The sequence below is a fragment of the Somniosus microcephalus genome, chromosome 3 (assembly GCF_052327205.1).
Source record: "Somniosus microcephalus isolate GS21.2 chromosome 3, FLI_Smic_1.0, whole genome shotgun sequence".
Classification (NCBI taxonomy): Eukaryota; Metazoa; Chordata; class Chondrichthyes; order Squaliformes; family Somniosidae; genus Somniosus; species Somniosus microcephalus.
Genome location: NC_140989.1, coordinates 145,316,969 through 145,341,327, shown reverse-complemented (window position 1 = coordinate 145,341,327; position 24,359 = coordinate 145,316,969). Strand labels below are relative to the sequence as shown.

Here is a 24,359-nt window from a genome sequence, read left to right as displayed (position 1 = left end):
TTTCTTTCTTTTTAATTGCTTGTCAACGCTCACTGGCAACTTAATTCAGATGGCTGCTGGTACCGATAAAACCGTACCCCAGCATGAGTTAGTGCCATAAACAGAGGGACAACCACTAAATATAAGAAGAGTATATACAAATTATATGAATGTATATTTATACACTCAGGGATATATCTGTTTATACACTGTATGGATAGATCTGTATTTTTTGTGTTCAACCATGAATGTTTTTCGATGCTTTGGCAACATAAGATGTACCTTGTCATCATGCCAATAAAGCGATTTGAATTGAATTGAATTGAATAGTGCTTTCAGGAGAAAACAAAAACAAGACAGAATATAATTTTTAAATAAAGCATAGTACAAGGCTCTTCAATATTTAAAATGCGTCCCTCCCGCCCAGGGAACAAATAGAGTGATTTGTTGCTGATCGTACTGATTCTGTCAATTTGTGTGAAAAAATTGTAAAGCCTCGTGAAAGGACAGATGCCCATTGATGCAATAGCTTAATGCACCTTTTCACATTGTGGTGGCCCTGTTTTCTGACCTAAAGTAAACTCTAATTAACAGTACCAAACTCAAAAATCAAAGTGTTTAGATAACAAATAACTATTAACAAGTGAAGGTGGCGTTTGTGCCCAAAGGGTTAAATTTGGTGAACTGAAACTTTTATCTAATGGCACGCACTAGCCATCAGGCCAATAACCTCGCTCTCACACCCACTCTGTTTACACAGCTTCCAACAGTTCAAAAAGCCAAAGGCGGATCACAAGCGCATCACTGAGCCAAAAAAATCTTTGACACAGGGTTATAATCAGCGACGTCTGAAGAGAAACCTTCCCGTCTGGTTTGAAACATGTTCAAACAAGATCTTTCACTGCTCAGAGATGCTTGCAGAGCAGGCTTGCTTTCGAAGGTGGGTAGATGCCATTCTTGTGGGGTAATTAGGATCTAAGCAAAGGATCTAACGAGCATGAAGCAGGTTGTGGGCCCAGTGGGCTTAAGCTGGGATGGCGTCGGGTATGCAGGGACAGTGTGAGGCAGCTGTTTGCAGTCCTCTAGCTATGAGTTACAGCCCTGCTTGAAAATTACCACCAAATAACAGATCACACAGTGTACCTCAGCCTGAGTCTGTAATTTAGTCCTGAGAGGAAATTTTGCAATGATCAAATGTAGAAATTTAAAACAATTCGCATCCAACTGTGAAGTTTGAACTGAAGGTTAAAAATCAAGAACCCAGTCTGTACATACTTTCAGGCCAAGATATGTAAAAACAGTGGAATGTTGATGAACCTTTGTAAAGCCTCAATTTCTCACCATTTGTTACATCATACTTCTGCTACATCGCAACTTCAAAGAGAGAATTTGGTCCTTGCCTTGCCTTCTAGTTTGAGGTGTTTAAAATTCACTTAGTTAAAGAATACTGTATTATTACAGCACACAAAAGTCTCTGTGAGGTCAACATTCCTCTGGTTGGAAAAAAAACCAGGAGAAAAGCATCTTTTACAATCATTTTTAGCAAATACTAATGAAGTGGCATGAACGCATGGCATTCCAACATGCCCACTGCCAAAAGCATGCGTTCACGGCAAGAAAAAAGTAGAAACCTATCGCGATGAACCTGCAATGATGCTCTTTTTACATCTCTGAAGCAGCTAATGGAACCACATATTTCTGAGAGAAAGGTCCGGTGGCTAATTGCAGCCATGCTTGAACGAATGGCAGCAACCGTAGGCCATTTTCACAGAGCAGGACGTGCTAGTAACCTCTGTTATGGTAAAGCCCGAGCTTGCAAAGAAAGTATCAACTGTAGCATAAGTAAAGCCTGTCCCATCAACCTACAACGCCTGGAAAGTGGTCCGGAAGAACATGTGTGATTTTAAACAAGTACAGAGTAAAACATAAATATTACTGTAGAGAGTGAATAAACTGCAGAAAGGCATTTCCATGGCCACAATCACCATGTGTCAATCCCTTCTGCTTTTATATTTAAAGGTAACTGACATTTTATGCCATAGTTGTGCAGTATGCAACTGGCGGTAGTCCTCCAGAACTGAAGCTACTTTTATTTAAGAGTCAACCACATATTTGTGGGACCTGGAATCACAGGCAAGCCAGACCAGGTAGGAATAGCAGGAGCCCTTCCCTGAACAAACCAATTGGATTTTTATGTTTTTTTAGACTAAGTAGTAATGATTCCGCTGCTCACTACAAAATTTATTAAATTGGCCTACCAGGGACTGATCGAGCTCTCTCTTGTAGGTACACAGTGAATCAGCACTCACTACATGAGCTAGTCAGATATTCACTGGATAAATTTGCTGAGGCGTTGGGGAAAACCTAGTCAATATTGCTATTTTTAAAAGACTTTTTGGGTTCATCAAGGAGAGGCATATTTGAAATGGAAAATAAAACACTATTCCATTTTAAACATCTATATCAGCATCAGTGACTCCCAAGTCACATACAATATGGATTGGAAGCAGAGTAAAACTTGTCTTTAATATGTGCTTCAACTTCAAGCTCTGAAAAGCACTCCCTTCTGCATTCCATTTCCCATGCCAACCATCAATGTGGTCTCTCTCAAAGTTAAATTCTGGGATTCCCTACCGATTACCATCACCGAATCCCCCACCATCAACATGCCATTGACCAGAAACTTAACTGTGGCTACAAAAGCAGGTCAGAGGCTGGGTATTCTGTGGTGAGTGTCTCACCTCCTGACTCCCCAAAGCCTTTCCACTATCTACAAGGCACAAGTCAGGAGTGTGATGGAATACTCTCCACTTGCCACTTGCCTGGATGCATTCAGCTGCAACGATACTCAAGAAGCTCAACACCATGCAGGACAAAGCAACCTACTTGATTGGCATCCCATCCACCACCTTAAACATTCACTCCCCCCACCACCGGAGCACCGTGGCTACAGTGTGTACCATCTACAAGATGTGCTGCAGCAACTCACCAAGACTTCTTTGACAGCACCTCCCAAACCCGCAACCTCTACCACCTTGAAGGGCAAGGGCAGCAGGCGCATGGGAACACCATCACCTCCAAGTTCCCCTTAAAGTCACACACCAACCTGATTTGGAAACATATGAGCGTTCCTTCATCGTCACTGGGTCAAAATCCTGGAACTCCCTCTCTAACAGCACTGTGGGAGTACTTTCATCACACGGACTGCAGTGGCTCAAGAAGGCGGCTCACCACCACCTTCTCAAGGGCAATTAGGGATGGGCAATAAATGTTCACCTTACCAGCAATGCCAACATCCCATGAATGAATAAAAACAAAGCTCCTCTGCTTCGCTTTTGTCATTTAAAAATCTCCTTAAAATCCATTATCTGCACCTCTCTTAATCTCTCTTTTTCTGACTTGCCATCCACTATCCATTCACTTATTCTGTGTAGTGCCTTGGGATGGCTTTTACATTAATGGTGGTATATGACAGGGAGTGTAGCTGTAAATCAGGGATAGTTTAGCACTGTGGGTGTATGCTCAATAGGAACAGGGATGGGAGAGCCCAACATTATTTCCTATAGGATGTTTTAACCTGATCTGAAATAGCTGTACCATCATGTCTACGTTTATGTTTATATTTATGTTTATATTTATGTATCAAAGATGAGAAACGGCACCAGACACAAGCCATCCATTGGCTGATTTCAGCCCCATGCACCAACCATTCCAGCAGCCCCCACTCCCTCCCCCCTCCATCTTCTGGGAAAGGCAAAAGGCTAGACACCTGTAGCCAATTTGGAAGTCTCTACAAAAAATTCCTGTCCCACCCCTCAGAAGCAATCAGGCAAGCTCCAGACCCATTAGTTATTATCCAGGAACGATATACATCCCTTTGTTTTCTGGAGTTGTGTTAGGTAGTCCTATAACCCCTGTATGTTCTAAATGCTCATTTATAGCATCTCATACAATGCATTTTAATAACGTCCCTATCACAGAAGTTGGACTGACTGGACTATAGAAATAGGGATTTCACTCGTTTCACGCCCCACCCAATTTTAGTTTCCATTGAAGGTCACTCCACTGTCCTTGGCCTCACCAGTATTCATTTGTTCACAGGCTGTGAATGATGCTGGCAAGGCTGCATTTATTGTCCATCCCTAGTTGCCCTGAGGTGGTGATAGTGGGTCTTCTCCTTGAACCGCTGAGGTCCCTGTTCTGACGATACCTCCACTATGGCATTAGGTAGGGAATTCCAGGACATTGATCCAGCAATGAGGAACTAGTTGAACTTGTTTTAGTCTTGATTAAAATTCAAGATTTAATGGCAAAGCAAAATATTTATTGATGTTTAAACAACTTTACATGCAACTGCACTTAGCAGTTCCTGCTAGTTTACAGACTCCATCTTACCGATTGTTTGACTTAGCAGAGTTGATTTCCCTGACCTTTTCCCCCAGGAAATGTCCAGTTGCTCAGGCACAAAGGTCAGGAAAAAGGGGCAGCGACTCGTTGTGCCATGTTTCTCTGTCTCTTTGATCCAGAACTTCCTGGGCTTTCCTGGGGATGGGAAGCAAAGATTGGCCTGTACCTGCAGAAGTGGCAAGCCTATCAGAGGCCTTCAGATGAGGCAGGAGGAGCACCCAGAAAACTTGGTGCGGTAGCCTTCCCTTGGCGCCCACAGACTGGAAAATCCAACTGTGTCCTGGAGGCAGGCTGAAGGCTTTCAGGAAAGCCTTCTTTTTTATTTTGAACTCGTCCTTCTCCTGATGTCTGGATCTAATTGGAACTTCCTGGCTATCGTTCTCCCTTCAGCAGCCAGAAGGTCCTGATCTCTGATGCCCAACAGACGCTTGTAGGCACAAGAAGTGCTACACTACTCAGTGCATTTGCCTAATAAGCCATCGAGGCAGACTTCTGCAGATGTTGCGAAAGGAGACCCACGTAATGCACAACTGCAGCAAAGTACTGTTTTTACTGAGCTAATTAAAGGCTTGGTGTTGCTATGGTGAAGTATTTGGAAGATATTTGCCCATGTATATAAACACAGACACCTGCAATGATGTGATCAGCATTGCTATGGTGCCACTTCACTGGTAACAGCATATTGCATTACACATTTTTTGTAATGCAAATATAAAAATGACATTTCAAAGATTTAGGTTATAACAGCTAAAACACCTGCTGAACCGCAAATTGCCACTCATCCAACAGTCACTCTGTATTTGAGTTTTCAGAGCAAGCTGTTCCCGGGTTGGATTTGTACCAAAAAAAACTCCCACCAAAATTTCACTACCCCTTTGTTACACTTAGTTAGTACCTCAATTAACTTTAAATTGGTCCCTTTCCCCAGTTCCGTGATACAGTCCCCACTGCTTAGAGAGGGCGGGTTGGTGTCAATGCGATTTGCCTGCCATATACGTGGTGGCCGCTGTGACCAAAATGTTTTCTTACAGATGTGGGGCTCAGCTAAGGGGGCAAAAAGAGCTCGCAGGAGTTCTAGAGGCCATGGGGGGTGACTGGAGGGGAGATGGGTGACTGAAGGGGAGGGGAGGTGACTGAAGGGGAGTGGAAGTGACTGAAGGGGAGGGAGTGACTGAATAGAGGGAGTGGCTGAAGGGGAACGAGTGACTGAAGGGGAGGGGTGGCTGAAGGGGAGGGGTGACTGAAGGGGAGGTGTAGCTGAAGGGTGGGAGTGACTGAAGGGGAGGGGTGACTGAAGGGAAGGTGGTGGCTGAAGTGGAGGGGGTGACTGAAAGGGAGGGAGTGACTGAAGAAGATGGGAGTGACTGAAGGGGAGGGAGTGACTGAAGGGGAGGGGAGGGAGTGACTGAAGGGGAGGGGTGACTGAAGGGGAGGGGGTGACAGAAGGGGAGGGGGTGACTGAATGATGAGGGGTTGACAAAGGGAGGGGGTGACTGAAGGGGAGGGAGTGACTGAAGGGGAGGGAGTGACTGAAGGGGAGGGAGTGACTGAAGGGGAGCGGTGACTGCAGGGGAGGGGTTGACTGAAAGGGAGGGAATGACTGAAGGGGAGGGAGTGACTGAAGGGAAGGTGGTGACTGAAGGGGAGGGAGTGACTGAAGGGGAGCGGTGACTGCAGGGGAGGGGTTGACTGAAAGGGAGGGAGTGACTGAAGGGAAGGTGGTGGCTGAAGTGGAGGGGGTGACTGAAGGGGAGGGAGTGACTGAAGGGGAGCGGTGACTGCAGGGGAGGGGTTGACTGAAGGGGAGGGAGTGACTGAAGGGAAGGTGGTGACTGAAGGGGAGGGAGTGACTGAAGGGGAGGGGGTGACTGCAGGGGAGGGGGTGACTGCAGGGGAGGGGGTGACTGAAGGGGAGGGAGTGATTGAAGGGGAGGGAGTGATTGAAGGGGAGGGAGTGATTGAAGGGGAGGGAGTGATTGAAGGGGAGGGGGTGACTGAAGGGGAGGGAGTGACTGAAGGGGAGGGAGTGATTGAAGGGGAGGGGGTGACTGAAGGGGAGGGAGTGACTGAAGGGGAGGGAGTGACTGAAGGGGAGGGAGTGATTGAAGGGGAGGGAGTGACTGAAGGGGAGGGGGTGACTGCAGGGGAGGGGGTGACTGAAGGGGAGGGAGTGACTGAAGGGGAGGGAGTGACTGCAGGGGAGGGATTGACTGAAGGGGAGCGGTGACTGAAGGGGAGGGATTGACTGAAGGGGAGGGAGTGACTGAAGGGGAGGGAGTGACTGAAGGGGAGGGAGTGACTGAAGGGGAGCGGTGACTGCAGGGGAGGGAGCGGAAAATATCAGGGCATCAGGGAGAATTTCTAACAAAAATTCTCACAAATATGCCCTGATTTCAGAAATCTGAATGACAACCAAAAACTCCCATTCCTACTGGGAGAGGGGAGAAGCTGTGTAACACTGGTGGCACACTATGTTACAGCTTGCCATGAACAGAGGGACAACCAGTAAACTAAGAAAAGAATATATATAAACAATGCGAATGTATATTTATACACTCAGGGATATACCTGTTTATACACTGTATGAATAGAACTGCGTTTATGTGCTAAACCATAAATGTATTTTGATGCTTTGGCAACATAAGATGTAACTTATCATGCCAATAAAACGATTTGAATTGAATTGTGAATTGTGAGTGACTGAAGGGGAGGGAGTGACTGAAGGGGAGGGGGTGACTGCAGGGGAGGGGGTGACTGAAGGGGAGGGAGTGACTGAAGGGGAGGGAGTGACTGAAGGGGAGGGATTGACTGAAGGGGAGCGGTGACTGAAGGGGAGGGATTGACTGAAGGGGAGGGAGTGACTGAAGGGGAGGGAGTGACTGAAGGGGAGGGAGTGACTGAAGGGGAGTGGTGACTACAGGGGAGGGAGTGACTGAAGGGGAGGGATTGACTGAAGGGGAGCGGTGACTGCAGGGGAGGGATTGACTGAAGGGGAGGGAGTGACTGAAGGGGAGGGAATGACTGAAGGGGAGGGAGTGACTGAAGGGGAGCAGTGACTGAAGGGGAGCGGTGACTGCAGGGGAGGGAGTGACTGAAGGGGAGGGAGTGACTGAAGGGGAGCGGTGACTGAAGGGGAGGGGTGACTGAAGGATGAGTGGGTGGCTGAAGGTGACGGGGCTTCACCTTATGACTGCCTCCCGTTGTTATTAACTGTGCGAGCAGCTGACTGAACCTGCCTGAAGTCTCCATCAGCCGCTCGCCCCGCTAACTGTTAAGAACTCTGTGGGGTGGTGGGCCGGGGATGTCGGGGGAAACTTCGGACAGCTTCAATCAGCTGATATGTTTAACGTGTGATCAGGTCAACCTCCGCTACAATATGTTCTATTTCTGCCTCTGTAGTTCTGCTTGTGGCTCTGTTTATGTTGCAACGTGAGATAGGAACATAGGAGCAGGCCATTCAGCCCCTCGAGCTGTTCCGCCATTTAATTAGATCATGGCTGAACTGAGATATTGAGTGGATGCAGTCATAAAAATAAATTTGATTTTTAAAAGTCGGTAAATACTGAGGAATGAAATAGCCGGTGTGTTTATGTACCGCCTTATGTAATAGATGCCAATGGTGATAGCAAATGGTTAGCACCATTTGCCTGATATAGGCGGCTGTCCTGGATAAGCAAAGACGGAATAAGTGGGGAGGACTGTATAGGCTTTGCATTCATATACAACAACCACAGCACCTGTTCCCAGCTTTGCCTCTGCGCTGCAATTGTCAAGCATCCATCAGTACTTTTCACCATTGAGTTTATATGAAGAGAGAGAATTTGGATCGGAAATGCTCTGATTGTTTTTCAGATCATACAAGTCACATTTTGGGGGGGGGGATTTATCATTTTAGTCCAAGCTTACAATTTAATCGTATATTGCACGACACATCCATGCAGCCCTCACCTATTCAGCAGATGTAGCAGTACATGTGCTCCACATATTCCTTTTACTTGCATGCACTGTCTGCACATCAAAGCATACTGTCATTAACATGTCAAATTAGCCAGATGTTATTGCAAAACTCTGTCCCAATATCCACTCTGTCATTAAATTGACCTGAAATTGACAAGAAGATCGTTGGTAATAGGATCGTACAGATTTAATGCCAGTTTCAGCTTTGGATTCTGGGATCACATTCCCCTTATATACCACCGACCTCACTCAAGCTGCTGCTCACTGAGTCACTGCCTGCGAGGAATTAAAAGGAGTGTGCAAAGAGGCTTGTAGCTGTTGCTTGCACATATAATCACAAAGCATAACGGTGCTATTCCTCCATCGGCCTGTGCTCGCTGGCCTACATTGGCTCCCAGTCCACCAACACATCGATTTTAAAATTCTCATCCTCGTGTTCATCTCCCTCCATGGCCTCGCCCCCCCCCTATCTCTGTAGCCTCCTCCAGCCCTGCAACACTCTGAGAACTCTGCACTCTTCCAACTCTGGACTCTTGCACATCCCTTCGCTCCACCATTGGTGGCCGTGCCTTCAGCCACATAGGCCCAAAGCACTCGAATTCCCTCTCCAAACCTCTCAGCCTCACTACTTCTCTCTCTTCCTTTAAGACGCTGTTTCAAACTTACCTCTTTGACCAAGATTTTGGTCACGTGTCCTAAGGTCAACTTCTTTGGCTCTGTGTCAATTTCTGTCTGATAACGGTCCTATAAAGCGCCTTGGGACGTTTTACTATGTTAAGGGTGCTATATAAATGAAAGTTGTTATTGTTGTTGTCCCCCATCCTGCTATGACTCTGCAATACCTACAGACATTCAGTAACAGCTTCTTCTTTGAATGAATTGGATGAAACATTTGACTGAATTCCTCTGGTCACTATTTGAATGCAGTTGCTCACCTTGTTGAAAGTAAATAAATAAGAGAAATTGGTTAACAAGATTTACGGAAAAAGCAACCCTATAACCATGGGGAGTTCTCGGCTGTTACTGAACGTCAGTGTGCTTTTAAAAATAAACTTGTAAATATAGCATTTGGTGACCCTGTAAAGTACATGAGACGCCTGGTCTTCTAGAGAAGACTATGCAGCCTGTCCTCTGTGGGTTGTTGGAGGTTGATCATGTTTTAATTCTCTGGAAGTCTTGCAGTGAGCATGTCAATTTGTTACTGATTAGTGGAGGAGTAACCACCTTGTCCTTCATTGTTGACCACAGAATTTTATGCACAACATGGATCTGATCCCTGACGTAAACCTATGTGCTTTAATGAGGTTTCCTAAATAAATAGTAAGAAAAGTGACTGAAGTAATTTCTTTAAATAATATACATAATAGATATAAGAATAGATCTATGAGTGTCTCTGTTCCCAAGAGCTGTGAGGATGACTGAGGTGCAGTGTATGCTTCTCATTTGGGAATCAGTATATACTTGACCTATTTCTGTTTAACATAGAAGATAGGAGCAGGAGTAGGCCATTCGGCCCCTCGAGCCCGCTCCGCCATTTAATGAGATCATGGCTGATCATCCAAATTCAGTACCCTGTCCCTGCCTTCTCCCTATATCCCTTGATCTCTTTAGCCTCAAGAAATATATCCAACTCCTTCTTGAATATATTTAATGAATTGGCCTCAACTGCCCTGTGTGGCAGAAAATTCCACAAGTTCACCACTCTCTGGGTGAAGAAATTCCTCCTCATCTCAGACCTAAATGGCTTATCCCTTATCCTTAGACTGTGACCCCTGGTTCTGGACTCCCCTGCCATTGGGAACATCCTTCCTGCATCTAGTCTGTCTAGTTCTGTTAGAATTTTATAAGTTGCAATGAGATCCCCTCTCATTCTTCTAAACTCTAGCGAATATAAGCCTAATCAACCCAATCTCTCCTCATACATCATTCCTGCCATCCCAGGTATCAGTCTGGTGAATCTTCGCTGCACTCCCTCCATGGCAAGAACATCCTTCCTCAAATAAGGTGAACAAAACTGCACACAATACTCAAGGTGTGGTCTCACCAAGGCCCTGTACAACTGCAGCAAGACATCCTTGCTCCTGTACTCGAATCCTCTCGCTATGAAGGCCAGCATACCATTTGCCTTCTTAACCGCCTGCTGCACCTGCATGCTTACCTTCAGCGACTGGTGCACAAGGACACCCAGGTCTCGTTGCACTTCCCCTTTTCCCAATCTATTGCCGTTCAGATAATAATCTGACTTCCTGTTTTTGCCACTGAAATGGATAACTTCGCATTTATCCACATTATACTGCATTTGCCATGCATCTGCCCAATCGCCCAACCTGTCCAAATCGTACTGGAGTTTCTCTGCATCCTCTTCACAGCACACATGCCCACCCAGCTTTGTGTCATCTGCAAACTTGGAGATATTACATCTAGTTCCCTCATCTAGATCATTTATATATATTGTTAATAGCTGGGGTCCTAGCACCGTTCCCTGCGGTACCCCACTAGTCACTGCCTGCCACTCGGAAAAAGGCCAACTCTTTGGTTCCTGTCTGCCAACCAGTTCTCTATCCAAGACAGTACCTTACCCCCAATCCCATGTGCTTTAACTAGGCACACATATCTCTTATTCTGTTGTCTCATCATTATAGATAGCACCTGGCACCTTTAGTTAGAACTGCAGCAATAACTTTAAAGTTCTAAGTTAAGAAAGAAAGTAAAACAGCTTGCATTTAAACAGCAGTAGTGTCTAGTCTTGTTTTTTTTTATTCATTCCTGGGATTTGGCCGTCGCTGGCAAGGCCAGCATTTATTGCCCATCCCTAACTGCCCTTGAGAATGTGGTGGTGAACCGCCTTCTTAAAGCACTGCAGTCCGTGTGGTGAAGGTACTCCCATACTGCTGTTTGGGAGGGAGTTCCAGGATTTTGACCCAACAACAATGAAGGAACGGCGATATATTTCCAAGTCAGGATGGTGTGTGAGTTGGAGGGGAACTTGGAGGTGGTGGTGTTCCCATGCACCTGCTGCCCTTGTCCTTCTAGGTGGTAGAGGTCGCAGGTTTGGGAGGTGCTGTCGAAACAGCCTTGGCGAGTTGCTGCAGTGCATCTTGTAGATGGCATATGTTGTGTATGTACTTTTAAGGGAATAACTGGTCTTAGACTGCATTACCGGCAGTGACCACCCCTGTATAAAAGGCCCTAGCAGGCTTCTGTAGTTTCAGTTTCAAGCTGCCTCTTGTTCAGTAAAGTACCTGTTAAACTGTTCTCCCGAAGTCCGTGTATTATTGAGGCGCGGACTTTACAGTGGCGACGAGTAAGTTCGAACTCACCTGCAGTGTGGCATCATCTCACGGGGATCTCGCCTGAAAGGAAGGTCGTAGTCTGAGCAATGGGCGTCGACCGAGGGCAACCGCCCAAAGAATCCATCGGTGTTTGGAGAATTGCGGGAGAGACTGTGGTTCCAGCGAATCGTGCTGGTAGCAGGTAGCGCGCTGTTCCTTCCGGACTGCGGCGGGCTCAAGCTCGATCGAGCGGCTCTACAAATCGGGCCACGCAGCGTCGCTGGGAAAAGAAAACAAGAGAGAGAGGGTGGAGCGCACAGGGCGCGGTCGGTGCTCGAGAACAGGACAGCGGAGAGAAACTAAACGGGGGGAAGGAAAGCGAGATGCGCCAAAGCTGCGGGTCGCCGCCATTACCCTGTAGAACGCTAGGAGCAGCGTGGCAGTAAGGGGAAGAAGCAAAAGCGCGGGAGGCGCCATTTTATCCCGTTGGGGAAGAAGCAAAAGCGCGGGAGGTGCCATATTATTCCATTGGGGAAGAAGCAAAAGCGCGGGAGGCGCCATTTTAAATCGCCCAAGATGCCAAAAAGTGGCAGTATCACTGCTTTCGACAACGAGGTAGAAGACTGGACCACGTATGTGGAAAGAATTGAAGTGTACTGCAAGGCAAATGAGGTGGCTGATGGAAAGAGGGCGTCGGTATTATTAAATCTGATGGGTGCGAGTACGTACGGCCTATTGCGGAATTTAATTACCCCAGCTAAACCAATGGAGAAAACTTTTGAGGAGATTGTTCATATCTTACAGGAACATCTAAGCCCTACACCACTGCTGATAGCAGAAAGATTCAAGTTCCATAAAAGAAACCAGCACAAAGATGAGAGCAATGCTGACTATCTTATGGAAGTACGCAAGTTATCGAAGCACTGCCAGTTCGGAGCAGGACTGGCAGATACCTTACGGGATAAGTTTGTCTGCGGGCTCCAGAGTGAAGGAACCCAGAAACAACTACTTTCAAAAAAGGACCTGACGCTAGAACAGGCTTTCAGCGTGGCAGTATCCTACAAAGCAGCAGCACGGGGAACTGCGGAAATACAACAGAAACCACAAGAATACAGCGCTAACGAAATGGCGTATGGAGCCGAAAAGTGCTATCGCTGCGGCAGAACAACCCATGAGCAGAAGGACTGCTGGTTTAAAGACAAAATATGCAGGCAATGCGGGAAAATGGGACATATAGCAAGAGTCTGCAGGTCGGGAAAGAAGACCAACATGACAAGAACTACTAAGGAACAGTACAGGAAAGTAAAGAAACTGACAGATAGTAGTTCCGAAGATCAGGAGAGTGATAAGGACTCCGGGAGCAGGCGACTAAGTTGTTTAAAGTTACACAACGTGATCGCAAAAGAAGATCACCAAACCATTTGGGTCACCCTCACGATAGCAGGGTCCCCAGTGAAGATGGAATTGGACACAGGATCAGCCCTAACTGTCATGAATCGACGAGACTATGAGGGGCTATTCTCACCCATACCCTTAAAGGACACGTCCATTGTATTGAAGACATACACAGGGCAAAAGGTCTACCCCAGAGGAAAAATAAGGGTGCCAGTTGAATATAACGGAAAGGAAACACAGAAACTATACATGTATATACTACGAGATGGAGGACCACCATTATTGGGACGTGAATGGATCCGAAGACTACAATTGGATTGGCATTCTGGCATTAACTGTGACTGACAAAAAAGATGATGACGTCGCACCTGGACGTCTGTCACAAATTCTATCTGACGTGGAAGAGGTGTCCCAACAAGGACTTGGGACTCTAAAAGGAGTAAAGGCAACCATAAAGATTGAGGATAATGCAACCCCAAAATTTTTCAAGGCCAGACCGGTGCCATACGCGATACGCCCAGCTGTGGAAGCTGAACTGGAGAGCCTGGAGCGTTCGGGGGTGCTGTCTAAGGTGGACTGGAGGGAGTGGGCCACACCCATCGTTCCTGTAATGAAGAAAGCATTGAGCAGCATGCCTGGGGAGCCAAGAAAGGTTCCCATCTGTGGGAACTTCAAGGTGACTGTGAACCCAGTCCTGCACACAGTACAGTATCCGCTTCCGCGGATAGAAGATATTTTCGCCTCACTATCTGGAGGGAAACGTTTTACAAAGATTGACCTGGCTCAAGCGTATCTACAAATGGAGGTGGAAGAAGCATCTAGGAAATACCTCACGATAAACACTCACAAAGGCCTTTCCCAGTACAATCGACTGGTATTTCGGGTAGCATCGGCCCCGGCTATGTGGCAGAGGGCAATGGAACAAGCCTTGCAAGGGATCCCGGGGACCCAGTGTTATTTGGACGACATCCTGGTTACGGGCGAAAATGACAATGAACACCTTGCCAACCTGGAACAGGTGCTCACGAGATTGCAGGAATATGGGCTACGAACCAACCGTCCCAAATGCGAGTTCTTCAGGAGACAAATCTCGTATTGTGGCCACATGATTGATGAGGAAGGGTTGCATAAGTCGCCAGACAAGATTGAGGCTGTAGTCAAGTCTCCAGCACCAGAAAATGTGTCGCAACTGAGGTCGTTCCTCGGGTTGGTGAACTACTACCATAAGTTCTTGCCGAATTTATCTACAATTCTGCACCCACTGAACGCCCTCCTTCAAACTGGTGTAACATGGAAATGGAGTGATGAGTGTAAGCGTGCCTTTCAGGAATGTAAATGCCAAGTCACTTCAAAAGAAGTATTGGCCCACTACAACCCAACACTACCGATTCGGTTGGCATGTGATGCGTCACCTTACGGCATTGGAGCGGTGCTGTCACACAAATTCCGTGACGGTTCAGAGAGGCCAATAGCCTTTGCATCGCGCTCGCTAACCTCAGCCGAGCGTAACTACACCCAGATTGACAGGGAGGCCCTCAGCCTGGTGTGGGGGGTGAAGAAGTTCAATCACTATCTGCACAGGCAGAAATTCACCCTACTGACTGATCATCAACCCCTGGTCTCAATTTCTAACCCAAAGAAGGGCGTTCCGGTGATGATGGCACAACGGCTGCAAAGATGGTCACTTTTTCTAGGGGCACATCAGTATGACATAGAGTACAAAGGTACGAAACAACATGGAAATGCTGATGGGCTGTCGCGCCTACCGTTGCCTACGGCGGAAGAAGCACCTGCAGTGGACCCGGTGGAGATATTCCATGTGACCATAGTGGAATGTTTGCCTGTTACAAATGCAAGTATTGAGAAGGAAACCCGAAATGACCCGACACTCTCTCGGGTCTATGATTTGACGGTGAAGGGATGGCCAGCATATGGCGACTCACTGTTGGCAGCATTCTCGCCAAGGAGGGAACAGCTGTCAGTGTGCCGGGGAACCTTGATGTGTGGATCCCGAGTGGTAATTCCACCCAAGTTCAGAGATAGAGTACTCAATGTGCTTCACGAGGGTCATCTGGGAGGGGTAAAAATGAAAAGCCTAGCCAGGGCGTTTGTGTGGTGGCCGGGAATCGATAAAGAAATCTAGGATATGACCAAGAGATGCACAGGATGCCAGAAGGTCCAAAACGCTCCACCACAGGCCCCACTACATCCATGGGAGTGGCCCTCATCTCCATGGCAACGGGTACACATTGATTTCGCTGGTCCATTTATGGACTCAATGTTTCTAATCGCTGTGGATGCCCATTCGAAATGGCCAGAGGTCATTAAAATGTCCTCCACCACCACGGAGAAAACTATTGCAGTCCTAAGGACCATCTTCGCCAGGAATGGGTTGCCAGAACAGATCTGTTCCGACAATGGCCCACAGTTTGTGTCTGAGGATTTCTGGAGGTTCCTGAAGAATAATGGGGTGAAACATTACACATCTGCCCCATATCATCCAGCCACAAATGGATTGGCTGAGAGGTTTGTTCAGACCTTTAAAAAGGCCATAAAGGCAATGTATAATGATGACATACCACTGCAACACAAGGTGAATAACTTCCTGTTTGCTTACCGGAATGCGACACATGCAGTAACCAACCAAACTCCAGCCGTACTGTTTTTCAACCGGAGACTAAGATGTCGCTTGGATTTGCTCGAACCAAACATAAGACGAGATGTTGTGGATAAGCAGTTCCAGCACATAAATGAGAAGCCAACCAGGAGCTTCAAGATAGGGCAACCAGTCTTGGCCCGCGACTACCGAACAGAAAAATGACAGCCAGGCACGATATGCACACAGCAGGGACCACTAATGTACACAGTGGACGTTGGAGAGAGCACCATGAGACGCCATGCTGACCAGATTCTAGAGTCACAGGAACAAGCCAAACCTGTACCACAAGCATGTGCACCTGGTAATGAGCCCGAAGTACAGATTGCATCTACCTCAGAAGCAGGGGTATTGGAAGCTGACAAACCAACCAATGACAATGAGCCAGAATTGACTCCACCGCCAGAACAGGATACTCGAGAAAGGCGCTATCCAGTCCGGGTCAGGAAGCCTACTCAAAGACTGAACTTATAAATGACTATTTCAGTTGATGTATATATTACTGAGAAAATTGTAATTGTAATTAGTTATTATTTAGTTGTTAAATGAATGTTATGTACTGTTTATCTAAAAGGGGAGGAATTGTTGTGTATGTACCTTTAAGGGAATAACTGGTCTTAGACTGCAGTACCAGCAGTGACCACCCCTGTATAAAAGGCCCTAGCAGGCTTCTGTAGTTTCAGTTTCAAGCTGCCTCTTGTTCAGTAAAGTACCTGTTAAACTGTTCTCCCGAAATTCGTGTATTATTGAGGTGCGGACTTTACAGTATACACTGCAGCTACGGTGTGCCGTTGTTGGAGGGAGTGAATGTTTAAGGTGGTGGATGGGGTGCCAATTAGGTGGGCTGCTTTGTCCTGGATGGTGTCGAGCTTCTTGAGTGTTGTTGGAGCTGCACTCATCCAGGCAAGTGGGGAGTATTCCATCACACTCCTGACTTGTGCCTTGTAGATGGTGGAAAGGCTTTGGGGAGTCAGGGGGTGAGACACTCGCCACTGAATACCCAGCCTCTGACCTACTCTTGTAGCCACAGTATTTATGTGGCTGGTCCAGTTAAGTTTATGGTCAATGGTGACCCCCAGGATGTTGATGGTGGGGCTTTGGGGATGGTAACACCGCTGAATGTTAAGGGGAGGTGGTTAGACTCTCTCTTGTTGAAGATTGTCGTGGCCTGGCATTTGTGTGGCGCGAATGTGACTTGCCACTTATCAGCCTAAGCCTGAAAGTCGTCCACATCTTGTTGCATGCGGGCATGGACTGCTTCATTAAAGTCCCGAATTCGGGGGTCCCGACACCATCGCGCCCCCAACCCACCTCCATGTAAGTTTCAAAGGAGGCAGGTACCCGCCCCGCACTGGGACCCACCTACCCGAGGCGGGAAGGGATTAGTGCCAATTAACTGCCTATTAACAGGTAGTTAACAGTCAGTTTTTAGCCTAATCCCTATTTTAAAGCTTGAAGTGTGGGATTCCCAACGGCTCCAAACCACGCCAAGTTAGAGGAGTCGGGCTATCGGGTTGAAGGACTTGGAGGGGTCGAGATGTCGGTGTTCAGGTGAGTGATGGGTGCATGAGTGCAAAGGTAAGTGTGTTTGGTGTGTCTAAAGTGTGTAAAGAAGTTTAAATTACCTGTACTTACTTTTTTAGCCTTCCTTCCTCTAGGTTACAGGAGTCCATCATCTAACCGGCACAGAAAGCAGAACGGCTGCGAACTGTCAAAAGTGACAGCCTGCAGCTTTCTGTGCAGGAGAGATTTCTAACTGAGTCTGTGGAGAAGGGCTCATGTTAGAAGTAAGACTGTCAGTGTTTGACAGCTTCAAACAGCTGTGAAACACTGATATTTCATCTGTCCAAACGCCTTGACAGATGAAATTTCAGTCTGTGACATCACCTGTTGCCAGGTGGCCCTTAATTGGCCTGCTGAGCCCGCTGGGCAGGCTCAACAAGGTCAATCAAGTTAAAATCACGTGGATTGGCCACATCTAGATGGAGGCAGGACTACAAACCCGAAAGTTGTAGTACCGCCTCCTTCCTGACTGCTGAGTGAAAATCACACCCACGATCTCCAATTTTTAAATTATTTACACAGAAATCAACTTTCTTTTACTTCACAGTTAAAATAGGGACCTTACCAAATGATGTATATTATTTAAAGAAATTATTAAAAATCCCTCTTCTCTCTGCTTTTCCTTTTTGGTAACCTCACTAAATCGCACAGGCTTATGACAGTGAGCAGATCCATTGTCGCCACAAGGCTCTGTGATCACAGGAATCGAGGGATTGATGGACGAGTAAGACCAAGGTCCATCTAGTTCACCTTCCACCATCCTGGTAGTCACATGATACAATGATAATGGGGTTGTTGACTAATCATAGCGACATATCTCTATCAATTGGTCTACAACAGAGCCAGACATGACACGAGGAAAACTCCAGTGGTGGCGAGCTTTAGGAACCAAAGCACACTACACTTATCACACGTCGGGGGTGATTTTGCCAATGTGGGCACATTGTCAGGTTTTAGTCCCACCTCCATCGACTTGTGGCCAACCCACGCTATTTTCCCTTGATTGACCTTGTTAAGCCCACCCAGCGGGCTTAGCAGGCCAATTAAGGGGAAGCCGGTTACAGAGAACATCAGCGTATGACGTTTCATCTGTCAAAAATTTTTGACAGATGAATTGTCATCGTTTGACAGCTTTGCCATTGGGATGCCGGAGCCTCCGGATCCCCAATAATTGAAGCCTGCAGGAAGAAACAAAGGTAAGTAAACTTTTTCTATCACTTTTCACTCAACTCACATGCTCACCTCTCCACACTTGCAGCCATCACTCACCTCCACAGCGCACTTTTGGATCCCTCCGCCCCCCGCAGACCCACTGCTCGCCTCACTGACCCTGGCAGGGTTTCCTGACCTCGTGAAGCCTGCACCTCTGCTGGAAAAATAGGGATAATCCTTTTAACTGCCTGTTAATTACCTATTAACGGGCAATTAAGTGGCTGTAATCCCCTTCCCGCCTCGAGGAGACGGGACCTGGCGCGGGTCGGGTACCCGCCTCCTGGGGAGATGGCACAGAGGCGAGTTGGGGGAGGGATGGGTACCCGTTCCCAGATTCTACCATTTTCCCGGCAGTCCCGCCTCCAAACCCGCCTCCCCAGGGCTGCCAAAATCAACCCCGTCATGTCTCAAATTACTCAAATCCCCAAATGTTATTTTCTGAAAGAAATCTATCTAATTTATCAACTGATTGAATTTGCCATTCCAATGTATACAGGTACAAATGTATATATTATTGATGTAGATTCTGTGCTGCTTATGGGTACTAAAGATGTTGCTATACATTCTGTATTCTGTTTCAGCGAGAGGCATTCAAATCATACCAGAGAGAGGAAATCTGCAGCATTTCCATGACATTTACAGCAGCAGAAGATAAACAGATGTGAAGAATGCTTTCAAATATTTTAGTGAAGTATTGTTATCAAAAATGAGGATTCTTGCCAATTCGCCTGGAAAGTATACCTGAGTCTCTCTATTGAAGGCTTAGAAGATCACTGCATTTATCTTCCTTCATGTTAAACACTCATAGCAATTCAAATGACATGGAAGCAAGTTGATTGTGATCAGGTGGAGCTTTAATTACATATTTTAATAACATAAGGCAATGTGGAGCAAGAAAAGGTGGTTCAGTCCATCAAGATTGTTCCCTAGACAGAAAAGCCCATCCCACACAATCTCCTAAAGAAGACCACCAACTACAAGTGGAGCTCCAAGAAAATAAAGCTGGGAAACTCCTCCCTGAACCCTCAAAGCAACTCAAGGAAAATTCCGGAATATTTATACAAAAGCAAAATACTGCAGATGCAGGAAATGTGACGAAAGGTCATCAACCTGAAACGCGAACTCTTTTTTTCTCTCCACAGATGCTGGCTGACCTGTTGAGTATTTCCAGCACTTTCTGTTTTTATTCCAGAATACTTATCCCAGCTTTACAATCCATGTTTAGAAATCTGCCCAATAGCATTCCGCAGGAGATCAACCAAACTCTTGGAACACAGTTGCCATCTTGTTCCATAGAATAAATAGTTGTTCATCAGCTCCTTATTCTTATCGTACAACCTTCAAGTCCGTTCTACCCTTCTGATCACTGGCTCTACTTAAGATGTGCTAATTTTGTACTTTCTAGTTTTGCAATCATACTCCAAGCTAAATAATCTGCTTCCATCTGTTTTATCTATGCTTCTCATTGTTCTAAAAACTTAATTCACGTCCCATCTCAATCTCTTTTTCGCCAGTGAAAGCAAGTTCAGTTCTTTGAGTTTCTCTTCATAAGTTGGAGCCCTAAGTCTTGACATCGTCCTAGGAATTGTCGAAAGTGCAGCAATGACGATGACTCAATGCCCTTTTGAAGGTAAGGTGTTCAAGTTGAACACATTTGTTACTTTACCAAAGTGTTTTACAGGCTTGAAATAACCTGTTCTGATCTAATCAAATGTTTCTGAGATGCATCCCAGTACTCAGTTAAGATTTAAGTCCAATAATGAATCCTTAATTAGCATAAAGCATGCTGTTAGAATACCATTATTAAGACTAAATGCCTGTAAAGCAAACAAAAATTGTCAATTAATTGTTTTTTAATGTTGGTGGTTACCATGTGCTTTCTCCATGCTAATCTGTTAAATTTGTGTTGTGTTTTAGTTATTTGTTATTTTTTAATCGCAATCCTAATAAAATTTATGCTATTGATTAATTTGCATTTAAGATAATTACTGATAAACATACATTCATGATTATCATTGAGATCAAGAGTTGTAAATTGTATGAATCATATTCTTAGCTACCCCTATAATTGCACAGTTAACTGACTAAAAAGGGAATTAAACAAAAATACAGGCCTGGGTCTAATGTGTGACTATCAAAGAAGAAGATTTTCAGAACCTAATCTGATGTTTTACAGACTCACGTATTAGCAACTTGCTTATAGTCAAATATGAGGTGAACATTTGACTATATGAAGTTATTGTGCATTGCTGTTGCTTTGCCAAGTATCCAGGGACAACTGATGCCCTGGACTCTTTCTATCTGTCTTACTCACAACAAGGTGGCATGAGTCACACCTCTTGACGAATACAGACGTTGAACTTTTCCAAATTGATATCAGAAAATTGAGTCAGTAAACTATACATGCGGCAGCCACATATCTACCTGTGACATCCTGCACAGAATGTAGCAGCATACTGCTTTTAAAAACAAGTCAGAGCTAAACACAACTCTGTGTGATTAGGCACTTTACAGCCTTCTGGACTCAACATAGATTTCAACAATTTCAGACCATAACCTTTGCCCCTATCCTTTTTTTCCCCAGCTATTTTTTTTTCTCTCTCCCACATGGCAGCTGTCTCTCCTTCTGCCAGAGCCATTTACACTTCATCTAGAGCCATCTTTTGTTTCTTAACTTGTCCCATTACTATCTCCTTTTGCTTTGCACCATCTCTTAATGTCTCTTAATCTCTCCTGCCTTCTATCCTATCACAGACCTTCCCTTTTGTTCTTTCCTCCCCTCCCCCCTTTCCCTGCCCCTGCACTTGCTTAAAAACCTGTTCCATCTCCAGCTTTTTCCAGTTCTGACAAAGGGCCATGGATCTGAAACGTTAACTCTGTTTCTCTCTCCACAGATGCTGCCTGACCTGCTGAGTATTTCCAGCATTTTCTGTTTTTATTTTTGTATGTTACTCTTTCACCTAACACCACATCAAACAAGATAAATGAATAATTCTCCACTGTCACTGCCAGACAGTACAGAGAGCAATAACCTGGTTTGTCAAGACACTTTCTCTAAATTCATTCTTTCTTTGCACTGTATTTACTTGCTTACCAGGTTGTGCTAACTAGGGGAGGGGAGTGAGGATTGTCAGTCTTCCTCTAGCTAAAAGTAGCAAAGTTTTGTTTTCTTAATTTTTTTGTGTGCATTTTTCATGTTCTTGTCAATATAAAGGATGTGAGGCAATGAAACTTGCTTCCTTTCCTGTTATTTGCATTTAATGGGAGACGAACAATTCCACTGCAAATTTTGATATGACAAAAAGAAGAAAGGACAATAGTATGATTCTCCTCAAATGTGGGAACAGTCTATTAGGCTTACAAAGAGAATAAAAAACTGTAATATAAAGAAAAATGAAAAAAAACCTCTAAAATAGCACAGTGATGAGTCACTTATGTTACATTTCGAATAAAGTTTTTAAAAATCGTATATTTACAATTCGTTACTGGTTATTCAAGTCATCTTGTGTTGTGTCCCTGAGAGAGAACACAGTAATATGGAAATAAAAACATTGAGGGCAAAATAAAGGGGCTTTTCAAAATGAGTTGGGAGAATCAGAAAATTAAACAAAAAATCCCATCATGGGAGCTGAAGAAATAACAAAGAATATAAGAGTGTAGGAATGTGAAAAGGCGATTCAATTTAGCTAGCTTGCTGTTTCCCTTAGTATTGGTATTCACCTACTGAGAATAACTTCATCTCCCTCCTACTTTGGCAACGAACCAGAAACCCACCACCTCTAGCTGAATCAAGGATCTAGTGATTTCCTTCCTGAAATGCTTCAAGCCAGTCCACCCTCAGTGTGACAGTCCGTGCCATATAAGTTAGCAATTTTAAGGGTGTTGTAGTTACTCTTTAGTTACCCCATTATCATCAGTATTTTTCCCTCCTGGTAAGAGAATTGAAGACTGCAATGTACATTTAATGAATCTTTCCTTTCCAAAAGACATTGTAGTATTATGGTTGACAACACTTTACTTTTTTCTACAGGACCAAAGCATTCTAGGTTAGCCAACACCACCCTGGCCATCAGTTCGCTTTCCATCTCAGCCTTTCATATTGAATGAAACCAAGAAGTAAATAATTCACTTTTTCAACACCTTCAAAGCTAAGGATGGTTTGGACATTGACCTGCTGAAGCTGGCCTATCTTATCTCTATGGCCCAGAATTTGCGGTCAGCGATTCTAAGTTCCCGAATGGGACTTCAAACCCTAACCTTCTAACTCAGTAGCGGTAGCACTCTTGACTGAGTCAAAGATTGTGGGCCCAAGCCCTATTCCAATTCATTTGTACAATATTCTAGACTGGCGCTTCAGTGCTGCATTGTCAGAGGTGCTATTTTCCAGATGAGATATTAAACCAAGGACCTCTTCACCTGTTCAGGTCGATATTAAAGATCCCATGACATTATTTGAAGCGGAGCAGATAATTCTCCCGATGTTCATTCCTCAACCAACACTGCCAAAACAGATTAGCTGGTAATTTCTCTCATTGCTGTTTGTAGGACTTTACTGTGCACAAATTGGTTGTCACATTGACCTTCAAAACAACAGTGTCTACACTTGAAAAGTAATACATTGGTTGTGGAGAGCTTGAGGAGAAGAAAGGAGCTATCTAAACACAAGTTCTTTTTAAAATTTCTTTACACAGTTCATATCAAAGTCACTAAACTTAGCAAAGTGGTTTTCTTTCCTTGCTTTCCCCTGTTGCCTGCCCTCTTACATGTGGCTGGAACTTGTGCATCAGTCTAAGGGTTAAACAGTATCCATAAGAGTGGCCTGTGCATTTCAAGCTGCTATAAAAACAGAACATTCTGCAAACGCTCAGTAGGTCAGGCAATATCTGTGGAGAGAGAAACAAGAGTTAACGTTTCAGGTCAATGACCTCCCACCCGAACGGCAGAATTTTAAACTGGTGTTTTGTTGATGTTTTGAAAGCGGAGAATTTAACTGTGGAGCTAACCTGTGAGCAGGAAGTTATTGTGGAGGAAGGGGGAGTGAAGGTCAGCTTCAGCATTTCAGCATAGCATTCGATTGCCTATTACTGCGTTAAAATAGTCTATCTGAATTGTACTTCAAAACAGCATAAAATCTGCTCCCTGTTACAAAACAGGGCTTGGCATGTTTCTGCTCCACACGACACAGTCTGCGGTTTCAGATACAAAGCTGTTTCTCTGTCCTTCCCTTCCCTTCACCTCTCTGACAGTGCATGGACTGTTTACTGATATCAATTTACATAGAATGTACAGCACAGAAACAGGCCATTTGGCCCAACAGGGCCATGCTGGCATTTATGCTCCACAGAAGCCTCCTCCCACCCTACTTCATCTCATCCTATCAGCATAACCTTCTATTCCTTTCTCCCTCATGCACTTATCTAGCTTCCCCTTAAATGCATCTATGTTATTCGCCTCAACTACTCGCTGTTGTAGCGAGTTCCACATTCTAACCACTCTCTGGGTAAAGAAGTTTCTCCTGAATTCCCTATTGGATTTATTGGTGACCATTAGTGATATTTATGGCCCCTAACATTATGTTTTTATCCTTTCAAACTGCCAACATCAGCAGGATGCTTTGCTCCAGTTCCAATTTTTTATATATCATTCAGTTCCTTGGTAAAAATTTGGGTTGCCTTTGATTTAGCAATATCAACAAAACAAATTAAAAGGAGAAAGGTTTTAATTATTCCCTAGCCATGGGCTGTGCCTCTCAAATTCAGCTGTATGTACTGGAGTACAGGATGTTACTTGGTATTAACGGCTCCAGTACATTAAATAAAGAAGAAATATGGCCTGAGTGGTTATTGCAGCAGAAGCCATTTAATGCCAAGTAACTTCCTGAACTCTGAAGATCATGATTGTAAATTATGATGATGTTG

The 24,359-nt window shown here is 45.2% G+C and overlaps 1 long non-coding RNA gene across 1 annotated transcript; it reads left to right on the top strand.

Moving 5' to 3' along the window:
- Window positions 1-797: 797 nt before the first annotated feature.
- Window positions 798-22,698, top strand: LOC147121451 (uncharacterized). Its single transcript, XR_015075397.1, has 3 exons — window positions 798-919; window positions 19,956-20,071; window positions 22,472-22,698. It is a non-coding gene; the product is annotated as an uncharacterized LOC147121451 (long non-coding RNA).
- Window positions 22,699-24,359: the final 1,661 nt, after the last annotated feature.